This window comes from Myotis yumanensis, unplaced genomic scaffold (genome assembly GCF_028538775.1).
Source record: "Myotis yumanensis isolate MYYU_CA2020_CCGP unplaced genomic scaffold, mMyoYum1.0.hap1 SCAF_7, whole genome shotgun sequence".
NCBI lineage: Eukaryota > Metazoa > Chordata > Mammalia > Chiroptera > Vespertilionidae > Myotis > Myotis yumanensis.
This window is the reverse complement of record NW_027223758.1, coordinates 78051665-78076382: the sequence shown is the minus strand read 5'-3', so window position 1 is coordinate 78076382 and position 24718 is coordinate 78051665.

Genomic DNA, 24718 nt, shown 5'->3' with positions numbered 1-24718 from the left:
ACAATTTTCCTTAGATACTTCCTTTACTTATATACCTCTCATTCTTCAGTTATTTTAACTCTTTAACACTGTTAAATTGTCACAGAATTAATTAATGTGAATCTATAATAATAAAAGTGTAATATGCTAATTAGAACTGACAGCCGAATGATCTTTCAGACGTCCTTCCAGTCGACCTTCCGGACGAAGCTGCAGCAGCGGGGGCTGAGGCAGAGGTGGTTAGGGGTGATCAGGCAGGCAGGTGAGCAGTTAGGGGTGATCAGGCAGGCTGGCAAGTAGTTAGGGACAACAGGCAGGCAGGCAGAGTGGTTAGGGACGATGAGGCAGGCAGGTGATCAGTGAGGAGTCAGTGGTCCTGGATTGCGAGAGGAATGTCTGGCTGCTGGTTTAGGCCCGATGTGGGATCGGACTTAAACCAGCAGTCAGACATCCCCCGTGGGATCCCAGATTGTGAGAGGGTGGAGGCCTGGCCGAGGGATCCGCCCATGCACAAATTTTGTGCACCGGGCCTCTAATACATTAGAAAACTAAACAAAACAAATCATTCAAAATTAAAGGCCAATACATTGATATTTGTAGCACCATAAGTTAGCTTGTTGTTTCCTCACATCTTACCAATTCCTTATTTTAAATAGGTCATTAATTTTGTTTGATTAGTATTTTATCTAATTATCTACTTTTTTAAAAAAAAAATACAGAGAGAAAGGGAAAGGGAGAGAGAAACATCAATGATGAGAATCATTGAACATCTGCCTCTTGCATGTACCCCCACTGGGGGTTGAGCCCGCAACCTGAGCATGTGCCCTGACCTGGAATCAAACCGTGACCTCCTGGTTCATAGGCCGATACTCAATCACTGAGCAACACCGGCTGGGCTTAATTATCTACCTTTAAACATGGCTTTTGTTCTTGTCGGTGATGATTATTGGAACTGAGGTGACCTATGTAAACACCTTTGGAAGATTGATAAATTAAGGCTCTCTAGAGCTGTGGAATATATTTTTAGTAAGAGGTCAGGATTATACTGAGCAGGCAGCCATGGTTTCTTATAAGCTGCTAATATTATTCTATTCCCCTTTAAAGCTAAAGCTCAGAGGTCCCATCTCACAATTTAATTTAATGTGCCAGAGGCAATGGATTCTGCTTTTAATTGGATTAATTTCAATTTCTAAAATAAATCCAGTCAGTCAGTGAAGCAATAATCGATTCAATCAGTCATTTTGACCACTGTCACTCACTGCATTCATGTGACATTTAACTGAAATATGATGGAAATATCCAATTTTCCATTGCTATGTATGTGTTATAAAGATCTAATCACTGAGACAGTACTTGTTCATTTTAGGATTTTACTCAGATATCCAAAGTAGTCAATCAGAGAAGAGAAGATTCACTGGAAAGGGTTGGAGTAGGTGCCCTGGTAAGATTTTCCCTTAGAATGAGAAAAGAAAAAACACAGTTCTTCATAATTCTAGATACTACGCAGCCTAACTGGACAGCCATTGTGTGCAATTGGGCCATTCTGGAAAAACTATTTTCAGTGCTTCTGAGCAAAAAGATGCTTAACCAGAACATAACATAAGGGAGCCCCCACATGTGCATAGCTTATTCTTAATGAAGTAAAGCTTGCAGCCTGCCTTGGAGAAGAGGCAAATGGGCATCATACACCAAGGCAACTGCTAGCATCAGCAATGTGTTGTAAATGTGATCTGTCAAAACTTTCCCCGAAGAAACAAACCTTGAAAACCTAACAGATTCTCAAATGTCTAGAAAGATGATTTTTTGTTTCAATTTTGAAATAATCCTTTGGTTTTTTCAGAGATTGTATATAGATTCCCCTTGCAGGTCTATTCCTCCAGTGCAGTATAAAACATACATTTTACCTAGATAGGCTTCTTTTTTTAAACTTTTCTTGACATTTTAGTTCTTCTTTTACTTCACGGTTATGTTGAGTCATGTATAAGTAGCCAAATATTGATATGTTGATAAACAAAGGCTGTTACTGATGAAGCATTGTGAAAAGCATAACACTGATGAGTGTGTGTGTGTGTGTGTGTGTGTGTGTGTATGCACTCATATATAACTCAATGGAATTTTTGGAAAATAAACATTTCTGGGTCATCATGCAATAAACACGTAATATATTGTTTGTGTCTTTTCATTCACAAGACTTTTACGTTAGAGTTATACATTTATAAAGTTTAGGAAGTGATGTCTAAACACTTTGGGTTTATATTAAGTACTTGTAGGAACTATAAGATAGGCATTGTTTTTTGAGAGTATAGATGAAAAACAAATCAGTTATTTCCCATTTCCATTTTCTTATGTGTAAATACAATAGAGCTTTACAGAGAAAAGTAAAGTGGAAATAGTATTGAAACCTGACTTCTGAAAGAAGAATTTCCATGTCAATTTATAGCAAGGTATATGGACTTTAGATGAAGATAAATAGGGACAATAAGGAAATGCTGCCTATTGTTTCAATATTCAGATTTTGGCAAGTTCCTATCTAAATGATAAATAGCAGGTGAGCTGGACTCTGGTGACTTAAATACAGCAGCCCACTTCCAAAGATGCAGGTTATGAAATGTTCTTCAGTAACCATGTCACTTAAAAATCAGCAAATTCAAACAACTCAATTAATGAGATTGGTCTCTTTTCCCCAAATTAGAAATGTATTACAAAATTATTTTTGTGTGTGTGTGTGTGTGTGTGTGTGTGTTTGTACTTCAATATCAGACACTGAGAATATACTGACAACTTAATTGTTTTCATGAATATATGTTCTTACAAACAAAATTTGTCAAATAGTATTCTTTTTAACACATTTCGTACCACATAGAAATCTCTAAGACATATGCCAGGGACTGCACGTTTTTGGGCAAACTGCACGTTATTTAAATCATCATAACTACAGATCATAATGCACTTTAGGTGTTGTTTTTCAATAATTATAACATTTTTATTTACAAAAACAATTAAACAATTAAAGTTCCTAGTACTTTTTTAACATATGGTACTATGTAAAACATTTTCTAAAAGCGCCAGCAACTTGAAGACAAAGACTATTCGAATGACCAAAATACAATGTAACTGCAATGCTTTATGGGTTCGTGCAGTTTTTCGTAGATTGACCTGCACGGTTTCCACCAATGAGATTGCTTCATTCGATGTGGACAAGACAGTGTGTTGACATCTAAGGTCCATAATAGATGGCGCGCGAAACACGAGAAAACTCGTGAGTGGTATGAAAGGTGTTAATATTACATATAGCAAAAAAAAAAAAAAAAAAAATAGGAACAGGCTCATAGGTGCAGAGAAAAAAATTGATGGTTATCAGAGGGGAAGGGGGTTGAACGGATGGGTGAAAAAGGTGAAAGGATTAAGAAGTACATATTGATAATTACAAAATAGTCATGGTACATGAAGTTCAACATAGGAAATCTGCACTAATAAAAGAGGAACATGCAAATCGGTGTCACTCTGCTATGCCCACCAGCCAATCAGGATGAGTATGCAAATTAACCCAACCAAGATGGTAGGGTTAATTTGCATACACAGACTCAGAGCAAAGACTGAAGGCTTTGGCCCCAGTGAAGACTGAAGATGACTGAAGACTGAAGAGGCTTGGCTTCTCCGCTGCACCTTCTCTCTCCTGGTAGCCGGAGCGAAGAAGCCAAGCCTAGCTGAGGCTGGAGTGCAGAAGCCTAACCTCGAGGTTTGGCTTCTCCTCTGCGGCTGGACGAGACGCCTGGGTCCCGGGTGCCAGAGGAAAACCCGTGCCGGCAGCCAGGGGAAGGAAGGCCTATTTTGCGAATCTTTGTGCAACGGGACTCTAATATAGTCAGTAATGTTGTAATAACTATGTACTATATCACGTGGGCACTTGAATTACTGGGGGTCATTCTGTAAATTATATAATTGTTTAGCCACTATGTTGTACACTTGAGATTAATGCAAAATAATATTAAATGTCTACTGTAATTGAAAACAAACAAAAAAAACACACCTCAGACTTGCTTCAAGAAGTACGCAATACGAGACACTGCTCCTGTTATAAAATTTCATGCAAAACTCTATGAACAGAGTCAGATAATTTTTAATGAATAAATGCATCAAAATGACTGAAAACACAGGGCATTTATGGCATTGTTTTAAATAATTCTCCAGAATCAGAGATTATAAGTAATTTTCTTCCAGTTCTCCTGAGTTTTACATTTTTTAAATTCCCCGATTTGGAATATAATTGAACATGTATTTTATGTGAGAATGAGGGAATAACTGGTGGAGGAATCACACATAACTTGTAGAATTTTTGTCTAAGTATCAGATTAGTATATTTACTATGATGGGAAAGACAAGAACAGGTTGAGGTGGGTTAGGAATACTGCAGAATTTTTGATATGTTAATTTTGATATGTCTATTAGTTGTTTACATGGAAAACAATGAGAAAATATTGGAACTTTTAAGTTTGGAACTCCAGGAAGAGATTGAGTTAGAAATACATTTGGAAGTAAGAAACATAAACAGAACTTAGAAAAAAAACACTGAAAATAGAAACTTAGGGCATTCACCACCAAAGGGGAATACTGCTATAGAGAAAGGACACTAGAATGGGGCAGTTCAGTAAGGTTTTCAAAACAGTGTCAATTTCACAATAAGATGTCTGTAGCTAAAGATAAAAAAAATTATTTTGGCCTAATCTTAAATTTTCAAGACCTGAAAAATAAATTATACAGGCTAACTATTCAGTGAAATTACAACTTAGCAAAAGTGCATATTCTGCCCCCAAAATGCAATTATTCTAATTACATGGCAATTAGAGCATATCCACAGAGTAAATTACCTTGTTATTGGCATCCTGTGAAATAAAGTAATCTAGCAATTTTCTCTCAATGATGACACTATATTGCAGGTTTTCAGAGCAACATGATTTTTTATCAAACATTATTCTGCAACCCTTCAATTTCTTAATTGACATATTATTTAAGTCTTCTGTTCTCTTTCAGATTAACAAAAACAATTTTATTAAAATTTATGAGTTGGTTTTTGTTTCTTGATAAGACTTAAAAATCCATTTTATTACAAATTATTACACATATTAAAGTGAAGCCATATAGGAAGACTGGAGGAAGTCTTTTAAGATGTTTAGTGCTGTTGGCATAGCTATATGAATATTGAAATTCACTAGAATAGTCTGATCTGATCTTCTGTATTTTCTTGATCATGATTATGTAGTCATGAATTTAGAATACATCAATGTACTTGAGAATAAAATTGTATGTCATATTGGGTAACTGGAACTTAATCAGAAAGTCATACTCTTAAAGGTATAAGGCATTAAAAGATAAAATTCAGGGTTGCCAGAGCAGTTGAAAATTAAGGGGGAAAGCCAAGAATGGAAGTAGCTGCAAAGAGGTGTGTCCCAAAATTTGTATAAATATCTGCTTGATTTAATAAGTGATTTTTTTATTTACATATGTACAGAGGAGAACCCAGGGACACAACAGAAAATAACAGTTAAAATAAGTGAGAAAGGACTTCAGTTACTGCACATCACAAGGATGACAGAATTTGGAGTTAAACATCTGCTAGGATAAAAATAAGCATTTTTCAGAAAAAGAAATCAGAATCCAGAATCTCTAAAACAATGACCACAATTTTCAATATTGGATCAAAATTTCTAAACATATGAAAAAAACAGTAAAATATGACTAATTGTCAAGTAACAAAAGCAATTATTAAAATTTATACTAAGATAATCCTGATATTGAAATTAGTGAGCCAGTATTTTCAAGCTGCTATTTTAAACATGCTCAAGAACATATATATATATGTATATATATATATATATGTATATATATATATATACATATATATATATAGAGAGAGAGAGAGAGAATAAGATGGGGAATTTCAGAGAGAGAGAGAGAGAGATGCAAACTATAAAAAAGAGGAACCAAATGAATATACCCAGAACTGAAAAGTACAATGTCTGGGAATATTTTCTCAGATGTACATTACATACTCATTAGCAGAAGAAAATACCAAGTGAATTTTATAGAGAAATCAATAAAAAGAAGATAATATGAAGAAATTAAATTATTAACAAATATATTTCATATTTTTGTACATTGTTGCCTTTGTTAGTGTTTTTTCTGCATTTTTGTAGATTTAAGCTTTCATCTGATAACATTTATTTTTAATCTAGAGAATTATTTCTTAAAAGGAAGTGTTTTTAAAAGAAAAAAGTATATTATTCTGATATACTGATAACATTTATTTTTAATCTAGAGAATTATTTTTTAAAAGGAAGTTTTTTTAAAAGAAGAAAGTATATTATTCTTTTCTAAGTGAAGATTTTTCCAAGCTATCTAGATGCAAAGCATGAGACAATAGCACAAATCTAGGGCAATTTGATCATAAAAAAGATATAATAATGAAAATACAATATAATCCATTGAATAAAAATATAAATTTATAAATTCATATTAATGTAAATGAACAAAATTAATGCAAGAATTAATTAATATGGGATAATTGAAATTTCTTTCATACAGTGAAATACCAGCTAACAAATAAAGGAATTATAAAGTTAGACATTCTTCAAGGGTTGCTAAAATTAATAGCTGAAAGCTTGGTTAGAAAGATGTTTAAGTAGTCTATTTTTTAAAGTTTTCTCTAAGTATAAATAAAATAAAAATAAGATGTTACACATAACAACACCTTACCTAAGACTATTGCTACTTTATTGGGTTGAAGTACACACATTAAAACTCACAGAAAATTGGTCATTCTGAGACCAAATATTACAAAATTATATATGGTTGATTTTTCTGTTTTTAAAAGGAGCAGATATAGCTTCCATGAGTGTGAGTGACAAGTCTTGGAAATATATTTCTTTTTCTCCAGAGGACAAGCCCTGCACCACCTTCGTTAATCTGCCTCAACCTTGGCCCTAGTTGCCACTGAAAATGAGGAGATAGTTTTGCCTTTGGGGCCTATTCCATCCTTATATCCTCTGCATAGACTGACAACTAGAAGGGCAAGTGAATGTGTTTTGTGATCTGTACACTTGTCTATTGGGAACAGAATTGAAACTCTGATATGTTTCACATGCCTCCCAGAAACAGGCCTAGGACGGTAATGATTCTACTGTACTATTCATCTAGTTTGAGACTGAACCTGAATATGAATGCTTGAAGTACAATGTTTTAACTGCTTTGGTTGTGGCTTACTTCAATACACATTCACGGAATTCCTGTTATCTCCCTAGCTCTCTGCCGAGGACAGTGGAGGCTAACAAGTAAAGAATATGTGATATTTGATATTAACTTCTTATATGCAGTTTGAGGAGAGCAAAAGGAATATGACTAGAATAATAATTAATAAATATAGATTTATGTGTTCAAAATGTACAGAGTCACGTTTTCTATTTCTAAATGGCTAGCTAGACCGTAAATTTTAACTTTCTCCCTCTCATATTCCCATTCAAATTATCAAAAAAAAATTAAATACACAAAAATACCGAGAGCAAGAAAACAGAGATGAATGTCATTTACATATAATAAACCCACGAAATAACAGTTGCTGTTATTTATTGAGCAATTCCTATGCATCAGACAGCGTGCTGCATGTTTTACATACATTATTTTATTCAATCCTTTAAGAATGATTATTATCAAATTTACCTGGGAATAATGAAACATTAATAACTCACCTAAAGCCATATAAGTTTTAGAGTTCTCTCTCAAGTAACCATGTAATAATTCAGCATCATGAAAAGAAGATTATAATTTGTATATTCACAGAAGGTATCTGACAAACATCTACATTAAATGAATATAACAAAGCTCTTTCACTACATGGACAATAAATATATGGGATGATGCTCCAACCAACTGAGCCACCCAGCCAGGGCTAGGATTATCTTAAAAATAATAAATAATTTAATGTGATCAAACTTCTTCAGACCTTAGAAAAAGTAAGAAGTAGTCTTCGTTTCTAAAAATATTTAAGTAAAATTTAGATAGTAAATGAGCTGGATAAAATAATCCCAAATTCTGCTAAAATAGAAGTTAAAAAATGAAGTCTGAAAGATACATGCAAAAATAGTAAATAAAATATTGTCAAATAAATTAATCACTCTAGATAATATACCATGACCAAGGAGATTTTAATTTCAATTAGCATAAGGAAACTCTATTAATATAATTTATCATTTTAATCTGCCTAAGGGGAAAAAACATAGTATCTTCTCAAGAAGTTCCAAAATTCATTTGATAAAATTTACAGATTCCTAATGAAAACTCCAAGAATAATATGTCTACCCAACCAATATATTTAATGAGTAAATACTATACTTTCTACCATTAAAAATAAGAACAAGAAAATATCTAAAACTTTCATATAACATTTGAAGGCACCCAGAACGATTACATCATAAAAGAATACATAAATAGTGAAGAGTTTTTGCAAAATATTATTTCAAAGTATATCATATAATACCTGAAAATCTCAAGAAAATCAAAACATTCATTGGAACAAATAAAGTGGTAAATTGTTTCTTCATGAAGTAAATGCAATGTCTTTATATAATAGCAATTTGTTAACAATTCCATGAAAAATGTCCAAAATCTTAACTGAAATAACAAATATGACCTCTTGATGAGAGTTTTGCCCTATTTGATTTTTAAGTTAATAGAAACTTTTCACAAGCAATTCTCTTGTCATTTCTTTCTCTCTTATTTTTCCAACTCTTTCCACAAGGTAACATTATGTTTTTCTGTTGTATGGCTAATACCAGCAATATTGATTTACCTTTTGTGATGTCTTGAGTTAGAGGAACAATGATTTTATTTTGAAAATTATATTATTTAAGAGAATTGACAGAGCCTAACGGAATAGTCATAATTGGTCTTGGCTTCTAGATTTTGTGGGTGTTTGTAATTGGTTAACTCATTGAAATATTATAATTATAGGATACATGCAGGAATTGTTTTTAGTTACATGGTTATAGTTTAGTTACATGGTTATAAGTTTTGGGGTGAGGCTCTATGGTTTTCGATTTTAAGGACTTTGGTAGACAGAACGACCCACCTAAGATATTTACACTCTAACCACTAGAATCTGAGGATATGTTGTTAGGTAGCAAAGGGACTTGGCAAATGTGATTAAGGGTAGATCTACAGTAATTACATGAATCTATGAAAGAAAAGAGCTTTTCCCAGCTGTAGATATAAAAGAGAAGGCACAGTGGAGATAAAAACAATACAAAATGTGAAAAGAATTCCACCCACCACCAATGGCTTTGAAGGTCGAAGTTGTGAACCAGATAAATGGGCATAGGAAAAAGGGGAAGGAAAGCCTCTAGAAGCAGAGAATGATCACTAACTAACAGATATGAATGAAAGGGGCACCTCAGTCCTACCCCCACAAGGAAATGAATTCATAAGATATGAGTAGACTTTATATCCATGAAAGGTAACATGGAAAAGGTGGGGCATTTAATGAGTCTTAGAGAAGCAATAGATTTGAGCAGCAATTTTCAACCTTTTTCATCTGATGGCATACACAAATGAATTACTAAAATTCTGCATCATGCCAAAAACTATCATTTCTTTGTACAAATATGACAAAAATATAGGTATAATTTTGATTCATTCACACCAGACAACTATTGTTATGTTGGCTGTTGTCATTTTCTATTTGACACTCTCAGGGAAAAGAGTTCAGTGCCCCTGACTAAATAGTCAGGTATTGAATGTTTTACAAATTCTTGCATCACACTAGTGTGCCTCTCGCTGCAAACCAGAGTGTCCTGGCACACTATGTGAAAATCATTGGGTTAGAGATTAGATTTAATGAAGCTAAATGAATTAGTTTTCATAGAGAAAAGATGGTTGTCAGTTCAGAGTGTCTTTAGTCCAAAGAAAAAGAACCAAATCCAAATGAGTAACTGTAGGTAATTTAGTGAAAACTTTCTCTCCCGTAGAAAGAAGTTCAAAGAGCATGTCTTATTGACAATATATCAGTGGTATCATTTTCCTATATGAAATATGGCCCATTGAATTTTTCTTACTTCTTTTTTTTTTGACCATTGATTTTTTAGGTTGAAATGAACTCATTTTTCCCCCTATGTGGAACGTATTTTTCTGGAACAAAAAGAAAAATGATTCCTCTTTACCTAGTAATAAAAGTTTCTAGCAGTTTTGCATCTGTCAAATCTTGTCAGTTTATTCTAAAACTTGAACTATGGAAACTTACAAGCAAATAAACAATCACTTCTTTAGAAATAGTTATTACTATTTTTCTACATTTCTACTGTGACTTACTAATCCTTAACAAATATTCCACTTTTTCATATGCAGTTGTATCATCAACATGCAAGGTCAGTTCTTTGAAATGACGATCCTAATGTGCTAGATAAATGGTCAGATAGCAAAGAGCAGGTAATGGATGACCTTGGGAGCCAGGGTCTTGAAACTATCAAGGAAACAACTGTGAATGCTTTATATCACAGCAGTAAGTCATTGCCCTAAAGCTTAGTCTATAGGCATGTGTTGTTTTCCCAATAATGCAAGGAGAAAATGGAGGAACTGACAAGCATGTATGTGTTACTCATAATCCATACTAATAAGAACACAAATAATTCAAGAGAAGTTTTTTGGTTTTTTTTTAAATGCTACCATTTTTTCACTTGTATTTCTATACCAAAATAGATCTGGTGAGAAAGTTTGGTTTGTATTATAGCGATAGAGTTGCAGCATCTTAATACAGTTACTTGCCTTGGGATTGCTGACTATTTTTTGTGGTCAGCCACACATGATGCAGTTGTTAAAGAAAGTCATTTTACTAAGGAATGGATCTGGAATTATGAGATAAACAACCAAAATTATATATACACTAGAGGCCCAGTGCATGAATTCATGCATGGGTGGGGACTGGCCGGCCTGGTCACAATTGGTGGATCTGACCGGGCCTGTTGGGTGGAGGAGATGGCAGGAGGTTGGCTGGCCAGCCCGCCCTGATTGAGGCTCGATCAGGGCCAGGCCAGCTGTGGGGAGGAGCCGCAGACAATTGGCCAGCAGACCCTGCCTCCGATTGGGGTGGGGGGGGGGGGCGATTGGGGGTGGGGCCAGCCATGGGGAGGAGCTGTGAGCAGTGGGGCTGCTGGTTCTGCCCCCAAATGGGGTGAGGGGGCTGATCAGGGGTCAGTGGCTGGGGGAGGGGATGTGGGAGGTTGGCCAGCCAGCCCCACCCCCAATTGGTGTGGGGGGGCCTATTAGGGGTGGAATTGACTGGGGGAAGGGCCATGGGCCTATTGGGGTGGTAGGGGATGATTGGGGGTGAGGCCAGCCATAGGGAGGGTCTGTGGGTGGTAGGCCGGCTGGCCCTGCCCCCAAATGGGGTGGGGGGCTGATCAGGGGGCCAGTGGCCTGGGGGAGGGGCTATGGGTGGTTGGCTGGCCGGCCCTTCCCCTGATTGAAGTGGGGTGGGGCGATTGGGGGTGGGGCTGGCTGTGGGGAAGGGCTTTGGGCCGATGTGGTGTTTTTTCTTTCTGTCTCTCAAAAGCACAGAGGATAACAATTACGTTAATATAATTTTTTCGCTATGCCAATTTTGTAGGTCACTAATCATGAGTCTTTGCAAAAATTATTTAATTCTTCTAAAATTTGTTTTTTTCAATGATAAAAACATATAATATCATCTGGTCTTCCTAAACTAGCAGACCATTGTTTCTTGGCTGTTGGGCTAGAAGCAGTGTTCATCAAATTTGTTATGTGTGTCTGAGGGATCTGTGAAGACTATCTGAAGGTGCCTGGGCCTCGGGAATTTTAAGGGAATCAACTGCCAGATCCTCAAATTGCAAACTTTTCCCTTTTTACTACTCAGCTGCTACAATTCAAGACTCATTTAGTTTTACTTTCCTGATTTTTTTTTTCCTTTCACATTCAAACCTTTTCCAATTTCTAAAAGAAAGGCACACTTCTTATTCATCCCACACCTAATAATTATAATTCTGGGTTGTCTGCTTTAAAAGAGTATGAGAGTACTTTGCTTATAAAAGAGGGAATGAACCAAATATTTAGTGTTCAAAATGATAAACTGTGGTAATCAGTATAGCAATTCACCAAGAATTGCTGGAGTCCCACCTATCAAGCACAGAGTATGACTGCATGTCTTGCCAATGATTTGGGAGTCAAAGTGGCATATTTCATTTCTGGGCTGGAGTATTTAACCGCTGTAATATCTTTTCCTCTGCTGATGTGATTAGGTACTTTCAAGATGGAGGCTACCCTAATGGCCTGAGTCCTGGATTCAGTAGGCATGGGCCAGAACCCACACTTGACATACATTGAGTACATAGAGAGTGAGAGATAAAGCCAATTTAATTTGTTTGCTTGATTCCTTTTGCCACTGAAGTTTTGAGGTTGCTAATTACCTCTCGAGAGAGCCTGGTCCTTCCTGACTGATACTGGGTTTCTGCATATTACAGGTATAAAACCCAACAGACATAGAAATGATAGAATTGAGGATGAATAAATACCAGTTATGGCAGGCAGCTGCATCCATCTCTTTAGGATGTTTAAAGAACTCTTAACTTTAAAGTGTAATATTAATTAATTGAAAATTTGGGCATATGTTCATATTGTGAACAATTATATATTAATATTCTGATAACTCATTTGAAATCCATTTTATAGCACTTAGAGTCCCCCAAAAATTTAAAATTAAATTCCCATTTATATACTGTTTATAATTTGTAAGGAATGTGATAGGGTGATCAGTAACAGGCTTTCCAACATAAATTACACATGTATGTATATAGACATAAGTGGTGAGTATAGAATATGGAAATAGAAAAATGAAAATATGTAAAATTTCCAAATCTTGTTGAGTTTTTGATGTATTTTTAAATGTGACAGTGGACATAGTAATGATATCTAGACTCCACTGAAAACATTTAAAGAAAAATAGAATGTATTATTTTAAAATGTCAAAATTGACAACAGGTTAAAAACAACACGTATTGCAACTATGGCAAAACATTTTAGATGTCAATGCAAAAATGTGAAAGAAGGCAATGCAAATATTTGTATTGTATTCAATTATTTTAATAGGTAGGCAAGCCAAATATGTGAAGGCCACTAGGTTATAAAAATGGGGCATGAGGATTAACACATTAAAAAAATAGTGCTTCCAAAGCAGAAACTTAAAATCTGCACCAGATAGACTCATAAAAATCCATAGGCTACTGTGGTTATAATCCTATGGGTTTTTATTATTTATTTACCAACTAGAGGCCTGGTGCATGGATTTGTGCACCTATGGGGTCCCTTGGCCTGGCCTGCACCCTCTCACAATCCGGGAACCCTCAGGGGATGTCAGTCTGCTTGTTTTGGCCTGGTCGCCACAGGCTAGGCCTAGGGACCCCCATTGTGCTTCTAGTATGCATATAAGATCTTTGGTTAATCTCTTCCTGCCCTCCCCCCACTCCCCTTCCCAGTCTGTTCCATGTTTCCATGCCTTTTCCCTGGTGGTCAGTGCACATCATAGCTACTGGTCGAATGGTCACTTCGATATATATATATATGGAGACTACAAAAACACAACAAAATAACTATTTGGGAACTACTAAATATTGTTAGGAGAGGTGATCAATTATAATTTCTTTTTTGTCAGACTTTGGGTTTTGAGGACAGACCTCTGTATGGAGAGATGTTTAGGAGTATGTAGCAGCGACCCATCATAGAGTCCAAGTGTTACCGGGAAACCTCCTGTTGGGCTCGAGCTGCCTGTTGCTGTGTTCAATAACGAAGGCAAGATTGAATCATATTAGGTGTCTGTTGAGAAGGCTAGCTAATCAAGATGACAGGGAGCTTACAAGCATCAACTCCTGCCTTCCAGCAAGGTTCAGGGAACAGGATTATAAAGAGGAATGGCAATGCAGCTACATGCAGTCTTGGGGGTTCGCAGATGTCAGGTATTGTAATTTGTCATCAGGTGATGAAATGGTGTTGATGAGATGATGTTTTGACTCCTGGCGGGTCGTTTGACCATGCTTACTGGTGTTGCTTGCTGGATTCACAGCTGAGTCACCTCCCCAATGGCTTTACACAGGCCTTGAAAATGAAACTTTAAGAAAAACTTAACCCTCTATTCACATATAAGAAACTTAACCCCCTATTTACATAAAATTTAAAATATGATTATTTTTCAGATTAAGTCAGGTGCTCTACCTACCCCTATTACAAGCAGCTGAGCACAAAGTCGACATAGAAATGGCTCTCTGGGTTGAGAGCTGACAAAACCTGAAACAGTTTTTCCCAATTGTTCTTTGATCTGGTTCTTACCGTGTTATATTAAAACTAGAGGGCCAGTGCACAAAATTCGTGCATGGGGAGGGGATCCCCTCAGCCCAGCCTGTACCCTCTCCAATCTGGGATCCCTCTCACAATTCGGGACCGCTGGATTCTAACTGCTCACCTGCCTGCCGGCCTGTTGCCCCTTACTGCCCCCCTCTGCTGGCCTGGTCACCCCTCACTAACCCCCTGCTGGCCTGGTCACCCCACATAGCTTGCTGTTTGCTCATTTGATTGCCCCTCACTAACCCCCCTGCTGGCCTGGTTGCCCCACTCAGCCTGTCTAGTCATTCGTTTAATTGTGATGGCCCCTGGCTCTTTATATATATAGATAAATGTAGGATGTATTTAAAGTTAAAAAGCTTCCACTTGACATTTTGTAGCTATATTGATATCGCTTGGTAAAGTAAGGGAGTGTATTAGTTTTCTAGTGTTTCTCTAACTAATTACCACAAATTGGGTAACTTAAAACAATAGAAATTTATTATCATTATTATTATTGTTATTATTACTAGTAACCCAGTGCACGGATTTGTGCACATTGGAAGGAAATTAATTAAAAGGTGGTCATCAGGGCAGGAGTGAGTGGGGTCCCTCTGACAGGTGGGGTCCTTCGGCCTGGCCTTCGGGGATTGAGCCAAAACCAGCTCTCCTACATCTCCCAAGGGGTCCTGGAGTGCAAGAGGGCACTCTGTAAAGCTGCTGTTGTACAGGATGTGGAACGCAAATGCAAGTGTGCAGTAAACCAGATGTGGGGCCAACAGTGCCCCAGCAACAACATAACCCATAGCCGAAGGTGGAATCGCAAAGCCCTATGAGGAATCGGGCTCCCTCCTCTCTGGTTTCAGGGTGCATCACTGGAGAACCACTGCTGCCAACTCATTGTAGCTCAGCACCTTCTGTGTTGAGCATCTGCCCCCTGGTGGTCAGTGTGCATCATAGTGACTGGTCAGACAGTTGTACACTTAGCATATTAGCCTTTTATATATATAGATTATTATTATTACTAGAGGCCCGGTGCCAAAATTTGTGCATGGATAGAGCCCCAGGGCCTGGCCAGCAATCAGGGCTGATCAGAGCCTTCCGGCTGCCTTCCTTCTGGCTGCCAGCTGAGGCCTTCCTTCATTCCGCACCGCCTCCTGGTGGTCAGCACATGTCATAGCGAACAATCAAACTCCCAATCTCCCTGTTGAACTCCCGAGGGGACACTTTGCATATTAGCCTTTTATACTTTTATATATAGACTAGAGGCCCGGTGCACAAAAATTTGTGCACTCGGGGCGGGGGGTGGGGGGATCCCCCAGCCCGGCCTGTGCCCTCTCGAAGTCTGGGACCCCTCAGGAGATAACGACCTGCTGGCTTAGGCCTGCTCCCGGGTGGCAGAGGGCACGCCCAATCCCTAGGTGCAGCCCCTGGTCAGGCTCAGAGCAGGGCCGATTGGGGAGTTGTGGCGCCGCCCCATCAGGCACAGAGCAGGGCGGATCGGGAGGTTGCAATGCCACCCTCAGTCACGCTCAGGGTAGGGCCGATTGGGGGGTTGGGGCTCCGTACCCTGTCATGCACAGAGCAGGGCTGATCAGGGGGTTGAGGAGCTCCCTGCTGTCATTCACAGAGTAGGGCCGATGGGGAGTTGGGGCACCGCCCCCTCTCACACACAGAGCAGGGCGGATCAGGGGGTTGGGGCGCTGCACCCTGTCACACTCAGGGCAGGGCCAATGGGGAGGTTATGGTTCTACCCTGTCACACACAGAGCAAGGCCCATGGAGGGGGGTTGGGGCGCCACCCTCTATCACCCACAGAGCAGGGCCGATCTGGGGGTTGGGGCGTCGCCACTGTCACACTCGAGGCAGGACCGATGGAGAGGTTATGGCTCTACCCTGTCACACACAGAGCAGGACCCGTGGGGGGGGCGGGGGTTGGGGTGCCGCACCCTGTCACACACAGAGCAGGGCTGATCAGGGGATTGGGGAGCTCCCCCCTATCAGGCACAGAGCAGGGCTGATCAGGGGGTTGGTGCGCTGCACCCTGTCAAACACAGAGCTGCAGGGCAATCAGGGGATTGGGGAGCTCCCCCCTATCAGGCACAGAGCAGGGCAGATAGGGAGGTTGTGGCCCCACCCCCTGTCACACACAGAGCTGCAGGGCGATCAGGGGTTTTGGGCGCTGCCCCCTGTCACGCTGATCCTGGTGCTGGGAGCCTCACTGCTCCGCTGATCCCGGTGCCGGGAGCCTCGCTACTCCGCTGATCCCGGTGCCGGGAGGCATATTACCCCTTTACTATATAGAATAGAGGCCTGGTGCACGGGTGGGAGCCGGCTGGTTTGCCCTGAAGGGTGTCCTGGATCAGGGTGGGGGTCCCCACTGGGGTGCCTGGCCAGTCTGGGTGAGGGGCTGAGGCCTGTTTTCCAGAAGCGAGTGACTGAAGCTTCCAACCGCTCCTTGTTTTCTTTTTTTTTTTTTTATTCTGGGCCAGCTTTAGCTCTGAGGCCTCACTGCTGAAAACATCGATACAATGTTGCTAAAGCCCAGCTGACTGAAAGCCGGTTTCTGGGCTTTTGTTTAGCTTCTTATTTGTAACATAGTATATAGTTGCTTAGAGTTGCAACTGAGAGGCCGGAAAGTGAGGCGGGGAATGTTGGAGTCTGTAGTCACTGAAGCAAGCAAGCCTCATGTTCGCTTCCAGCTGCCTGGCTGCCGGCCGCCATCTTGGCTGACAGTTAATTTGCATATACTCACTGATTAGCCAATGAAAAGGGTAGCGGTCGTACGCCAATTACCATGTTTCTCTTTTATTAGTGTAGATTATTATTTTGCAACTCTGGGAGCCAGAAATCCAAAATCAAGATGCTCTTCCTCTGAATGTTCTAGGGGAGATTGTTCTTTACCTCTTCCATCTTTTGATGATTCCAAGCATCCCTTGGCTTATGGTTATTTTATTCCAATCTTTGTTTCCATGGTCACATGCCTTCCCCTCCTGATATCTTCCCATATACTATCTCAAATCTCCTGTCTTTTTCCTACAAGGATAGTTATTGGATTTAGGTCCTACCCAGATAATCCAGGATGATCTTAATTCAAGATCTCTAATTAAATTACATTTTCAAAGATCTTTCATTCCTCCCCTACCTCCAATTATGGAAACATTCTCAGGCTCCAGGGATCAGGACATGAACTTTTGGGAGACCACCATTCAACCTACAATAGACAGCTAAAGTAGGTAGCTGATTTTTGCACCTATGAATAGGTGGCCATGTCTGGAGGTGAGATTGGGCAACAGAATCATAGAAGTGGGGGAGAGCCATTTCTAAAATTGAAGCTATGAAATGGCTTTTTCTCTTTTCCCATCATGCATGCTACCACAATAATAATTTTTAAAAAGCCTAGAATTTGGGCAGTGGTAGGAGAATTAAAGGAGGTAAGCTTCAGAACTTTCTGGATATAGTCCATTTGGGGGAAAGTTTTTTTCCAAAAAGAAAGAAGGGAGGGTTACTGCTACTTGAGAATCCTTACCTAGGTTGTTTGGTTTGGCTCTCTATGGGCATTGTGACTGATCCTTGTGGCCTGGCTTCGTTTTTATTAGCAATGTGGTGAATCAAAAAAGGCAGAAAAATTTTGTTATAGGTTAGTGTGGTCTATTAACTGTTTTTTTAATTCTAGGTAGGTGGTTCTCAGACCTGAGCACACATCAAATTCACATGCAGGCTTGATAAACCTATGCTGCTAGCTAGACTCTACTCCCAGCACTTCTGGTTTAGCAGCTCTAGTGTAGGACAAGGAATCTGCTTCCAGGTGCTGCTGGTTCTGCTGGCCCAGGACCCATACTTTGAGAACTGGCTTTACATGACCAGGCTTTTGTTGAGTGTGTTTCCCTCCATGTCCCGCGTGGTTCAGGGTTCAGGACCTGGAAGGGGAGCCGCACACAAATGAAAGAGAAAAGACAAGAGATAATTGGAAATATTGGGGGGCCAGGCGGGAAAGTCCAACTCAAGAGGAAAGACTTCCACCTGTGCTCAGGCCTCACCAAGCTTTTATTGATCTGGGATACACCCATAGCATAGCCCTTAGGCAGGCGACCCCCAGCAACAGGTGGACTAGCCCATCAGCAAGGATTTACATAATAATAAATGGGGAAGTTGCTTCAGCTACCACTGTCTGGACAAACAGAGGTGGTGCGTAGCTCCAACCTTTGCTAGGGCTTCAAAGGCACCCAGCCTTGGGGGGCGGGGCGGGGGTGGGGGCGGGGAGTTCTCTGTCTATGCTTATCAGCTAGTGAAGACAATAAGCGGTTTCCCACAGGCTTTCAACCTATTTTTAGCTTTTGCAAGGAATCCTGGTTAGGTATTATTTATCTGTTTTCACTGGTGAAGAATTGAAACCTTATAATGTGAATCCCATAAGAATAAAAATAGTGGCTTTTAAAAAATTTAATGAGTAAATCAAACATCTGAAAATTTTGTTAAAACCTAGAATCCTGCTGGGTGCTCTGAGTTTCTGATTTACTGGGTCTGAGGTCAGCCTGTACTGCGCTAGGACAGGGAGAGAGCCGGTGATTGTGATTTGACTGAGAGCTGACCCCAGGCAATTGGAAGCTCCTCTTTTGACTGTACCTGCAGCCCTGAGGCCCACAGCTGAAGCCACTTTAAGGATGCAACCTGACAGAGCAGTGTGTTATTGAGATCATCTGGATGTTTCACGGGTCTAAGAACTATTCAAGCTTATAAATAACCTCTTAAAATTCTGGTGGGCAGGTTCTGGGATCGACTGGCTTGCAGTGGCCAAGGCAAGCCTTGTTGTCCTCCAAGTACAGGACCAGTTTTGAATCACACCTGGGGAGTTCCTGAGATTGTGGCCAACAGACTGCGATTCTACATTCCTCATGAACTCCCAGAGGACGCCGATGATGGTGCAAAGACCACACTTTTCCGAGTGAGAAAATAAAAGACTTTCATTTCTGACCTTGTCCTCTGTGCTCAACCCTTCCTGGAACCTGAAGCAAAGGTGAGTCCTCATTTGAGGTTATCATCTCTGCAATGTGATTAAAATGCTATTTGGCCTCCAGAAGGAGCTCAAAGATCGTCTCTGCTTCCCACACCTTTTTACCTTCCCAACCCCTCAGCTCATTTCTCCTCCCCTCACAGGGTGGCAGGACAAGGGTTGTATGTTTTATTTTGTTACAATGTCAGAGTGAAACTTTAATTAAAATATCAAAGGGCTGGGGTCACAAGGGGACTATTTGGCTTTTCTGTGCCTGGGACTGAAATGGGTAAAATAATGTCCAGACTTCCCACTTGTTGCTGTAGATGTTATAGCAAGCCTATTTAAAACACTTTTTTTTGGACCCACAGATTTTCCTTGGTGATTAGACTAGTGAGAAAAGTGAGCAGAGATTCTTAGGTGGAACTACACGAAAAGAGGAAAGAGGTCTGTGGTGGTGATTTGTTTTTTTTTGTTTATTTGGTGGTTGGTGGTTGTTTTGAGCGAAAGATTACATCATAGGCTCCAGCTGAGGAGCTCTCATTTCATTTTGGAGCACAAACTCTGGCTAGAAATACATTATTGTTTTTCTGGCCTTATTCTGAAGACATCCCTCCTCTGAAGCTTCATAATTGGGGGTCAGGAGGGAGGCCAAGGATGGGTGTGGACTGACGGTAGTTGCAATCAAGGCTATCGGGATCTAGGACACCATTTCCTTGCTGTCTCACCATCTCCATTCATCTTGAATACTATTAATATTGATGACCTGTAAGGCAGATTTGTAAATGAAAATAAATAAATAAATAAATAATACTATGCATAGTATTGAAAGATTTGGAGAGGAGAAAAAGGGAATGGAGAAGGAACAGATAATTTGAGGACCTTTGGTTCCTGGGAGTTATCTGGAGCATTGTATATGTGTATAGAAATATAAACCTCATGATATCTCAAGACACTAGTGCTGCCAAGCACTGTTATCCCCACTGAATAAGTGAGGTAAAGGGAGATGAAAAGATATAAAATAATTTGCCCAAGATCACAAAATTCATAGGTTTTAGGGTTGAAATTTGAACCATGGTAGGTCTTTCACAGAAATCAAATTTTATGGGTCAACCACTTTATGAATGTTGAGAAATAACCGGTTGTTACTTAGAACTTATGGTTTACTACACAAAAAGTAGAGTTCCAGAAAACAAGTTGGGTTCTATACAGCAGGTATAATTAAGGGAAAGGAAACCTCCAGCTGCAGGGTGTCCTCCATTGATGAGGTGGTAGCTGTGTGTCAATAAGTTGCCCTTTACCTGCCCAGGTGGAGAGCAGCAGGGGACTCCCTCCTTATTCTACTCTTGTGTCCTTTTTTCCTTCTTAGACTTCTGTCTTGCAGATAAAACTCTTCTGTTACAAGTTTGTTTTAAATCCCTGCCAAATTATCTGGTCCTTCCAAAAGGTGAAGGATCTGTAAAGAGCACATCTCACCTTATGACTTACCCTTAGTTCACACAAACCACAAATCAAATCTGATTTTTAAAAATGGCTCATCAGTGGATAGCCAGCAATTCATTCCTGGCTTCCTGTTCAGCTGCTTCTTGACCATCAGGCTGGGATTTCCCAGAAAGCACACAATTTTATTTTAGACTCCTTGAGACACAAAGTCAACTGCAAAGGAGTCCCTGTGTGCAATGAATTTAAAGACCAATTAAAAAGCATGAACAGCAAAAATAACAAAATGGTTCTGTAAAAATCTCTGCTAGTATGAATAATTAAGCACTGATGCTGTATCATTTTAAAACAACTAGAAATGTATGCTACAGTAGTAATGGTATTGAGCATTTTTTTGAGTGCTTACTAGATGCCAGCCACTGTTCTAATATTTTTGTCTATCTTTTATATTTATCATATGAGTTAACTTCCAGTAATATTTTTACTTGAAAGATGGGGAAACTGAAACACATGAGAGGGTGGGTAGCTTTCCTGGGTCACACAGACAGAAATAAATAAGAATGTTCCATAGAGCATATATCCATGCTTACAGATTTAAAGTCCATCTGGTCACAATCAGAGACCTCATGTGTACATGCGCACACACATACACGCACATTCATTCAAAGCATTTTTCACTTTGTTTTGAATGGCCCACATCAGTAGAGTTCTACTAGTATATCCTAGCTGTAGTTATTCTAGCTAATAGTAAGGCAGTATTTAGATAAACCTATAGCAATGTAAGTATAGCATCTTTATCTGCAAGTAACATGGTGAAATATTATTAGTTTTTACGTCTGTAAGTTTTACTGCTTTATCTTTGACAAAGTCTGAAATAGTACACTGGTGACATTTTTAAAAATTAGTTTTCCGCATTTAAAGACCATTCACTATCGTCATCTATCTTTGTTCTGAAAATGTCACATTGATTTTATCCTCCTTGCAATAAATGGTAACATCCAAAAAAAAAAAAAAACAAATAATGGTCTGACACTTTAAAATCTGCTGCCAGTCTTAGGTAGAACAAAAATGAACAAAAAGGCAATTTTACTTGAAGGACAGGGAAAGAGAGTGAAAAAGAATGAGAACAATGCTCTGTCAGACACTGACAATATTGACAATGGTCCAAAGTAACCTAAATTATAATAGTTTGTCTTTTCTATTTAAAAGATGTCATATAAATGATTAATATAACATGCCATATCATAGGGCTATTACATTTTTCAGATCATAGTACATTTCTTAAGTAGATTTAGATAGAGTGCCATGGCAAAGATTGAAAATTGCAAAATCAATGTACATGGAAAGCAGATTACTTCCAGATAACACATTCTGGAATTTTCATGGATCATATTAAATTAATGATGTCTAATCAAAGAAAGGGTGTCAGAATTATTTGGAGTTGTATTAAAAGTTCCTGATGTGAATAAAGTGAATTTGACTCATGTGTACTGAATGGAGTGTATTCGGAATGAGCATCTAACCAGGAGTACAAATCTTTGGATTTTATTGCTAATTCTCTCAGTGATGGTTGTTGATTTTGGACAACTATCTGCAATATAGATTCTGGAACTATCTGAAACATAGTTTCTTTATTTCTCAGTGGCCCTAAAAATATGGGTGTCTTGACTATTCACAGGCTTTTAGTTCAGTGTGTATGAGATTATGGATCAACAACTTGATGTTATCAAATTCCCTGATAATCAGCAAGGTTTAGAAACCTTGTTTTAGAGTCACTGCTGCAGACACAGATTGGAATGAAGGACATAAAATTCAGACTTTGTCTTTATAGCTCTGAGTGGACATAAACTCAAGTTCAATCATAATCAAGGAATTATGTGAGAAAAGACATCCATTTTGCTTTGTTTTCTCCCAAAAGATTCTCTTACACCTATTTGGATTACTGTATAGAGACAGTGTGTGAGGATGGGAGTTTGAGAATGTGGTGGTGTATAACACTGTGAGAGAGAAGTAGGGTGGACTTTTTTCTCCCAGTGTGAAGAAAGGTTAATGTCAGGGAACCATTCATCTACTAAAAAAATTTTTAAAGACAAAATATGTTTTCCTATTTCATGAAAAGTACTATGGCAATTTGCAAAAAACAAAACAAAATAAAACAACTTTTTTTTTTCTAAATGGCCATAATATACTCTGGCCAGTTTTCTCAGTGGTTAGAGCATGGTCCCTTGGACCAAAGGGTCAAGGGTTCAATTCCTGTTCAAGGGTATGTACCTCGCATGTTTGATCCCTGGCCCTGGTCAGGGCATTGTTGGGGGCAACCAAGAGATGTGACTGTCTCACATCGGTATCTCCCTCTCTCTCCCTCTCTCTCCCTCTCTCTCCTTCTCTCTCTCCCTCTCTCTCCCTCTCTCTCCTTCTCTCTCTCTCTCTCTCTCCCTCTCTCTCCCTCTCTCTCTCCCTCTCTCTCCCTCTCTTTCCCTCTCTCCCCCTCTCTCTCCCTCTCTTTCCCTCTCTCCCCCTTTCTCCCCCTCTCTCCCCCTCTCCCCCCCCTCTCTCTCTATCTCTATCTCTGGCTCTCTCTCTCTTCCACTCTCTCTAAAAAATAAATGGGAAAAATATCCTTGGGTGAAGATTTAAAAAGATGGCCATGATACTTTTAAACTCCTTCCATTAAGCAGCTCAGTCTTAAATCTAGACAACTGTTCTGAATTGCTTTGGCCAATGGAATGAAACTGGAAAAAAAAAATGTCTGATTTGGATCCTGAGCTTCAAGATTTGAATGCTCCCTTCTTGGAGCTTGCTACCACTGTGAACATTTGGGGCCAACCTATTGGGAGATGAGAGATCAGGCAGAACAGATTTAAAATCTCACACCTGTGGTCTTCTCTAGACCAACTAGTCCCTGCAAAGCTGGAAGCTGGTTAAATCTGGAAGGGTGTAAAGAGAATAAGTTAATAATATAGGAGAGTTCATGGAGTTTACTCATGGAGTTTGATAATCTATACCCCTTCAGATGATATCTGCGAGTGACCAAAAAATAGGATTCCTAAAAAAAAAATGGCTGGGTTTTACAAAGCAGTAGTGATATTACTGCTATTAGGTGAGTAAAGTCCTCAGACCTGTCAAGGTCAATCAAGGAAGCAGAACTCCTATAAGATATAGGGTAAGTGATTTATTATAGGAATAATATATTAACTTATAGGAAGAGATGGAAAACTGAAGGTTCAGGAGGGACCACAGAATATCAGATTAGCCACCAGGTAACTATTCTGAAAAGCCAAGCCACTGCGCTAATACCTCCATAGGTCAGCTCTGAAGCACCTGTGGATGAGATAATAGGGTTGATAGTGAGCGAGAAGAGCTAGACACAAAAGGAAAGGAAAGGACAGTTAGAATCTGCCATCTTCTCTCCAGACCCAACCATGATGTCCTTCAGAGAGTAATGCTGAAAGTAAGGCTGCTTTTTCACTTCCACCTTCCATATCTCATGCAATTTCCTTTTTGGTCAACTCTCATCTGACATGCAGGGAAGGGTTTCTGGGAGATCTAATTCCAATAAAACAAGTTTGATGTGATTCAGCTACCACAGTTGCTATATGTGGGGTTGAAGATTATGTCCAGTAAATTGAAATCATGTTTCTGAATTTTGTTCACTTAAACTCATACTTAGAAGAAAACTGTTAATAGGATTTGCTCATAAGAGGCACAGACCTCAATTTTGACATAGTTCTGTATAAGAGCCAAGGAGAGCAGATATTAAAGGCATTAACTGCCATGTATCAACAGTCTGCTCCTTTTCACTGCTAAGTAACATTTTATTTAACAGGTGCCACATTTTGATAATTCACTCAACAGTTGATGAACATTGAATTTTTTCCAAGTTTTGCCTACTATGAATAAAACAGTTCTGACAACTTAGTATACATCATTGTATGGA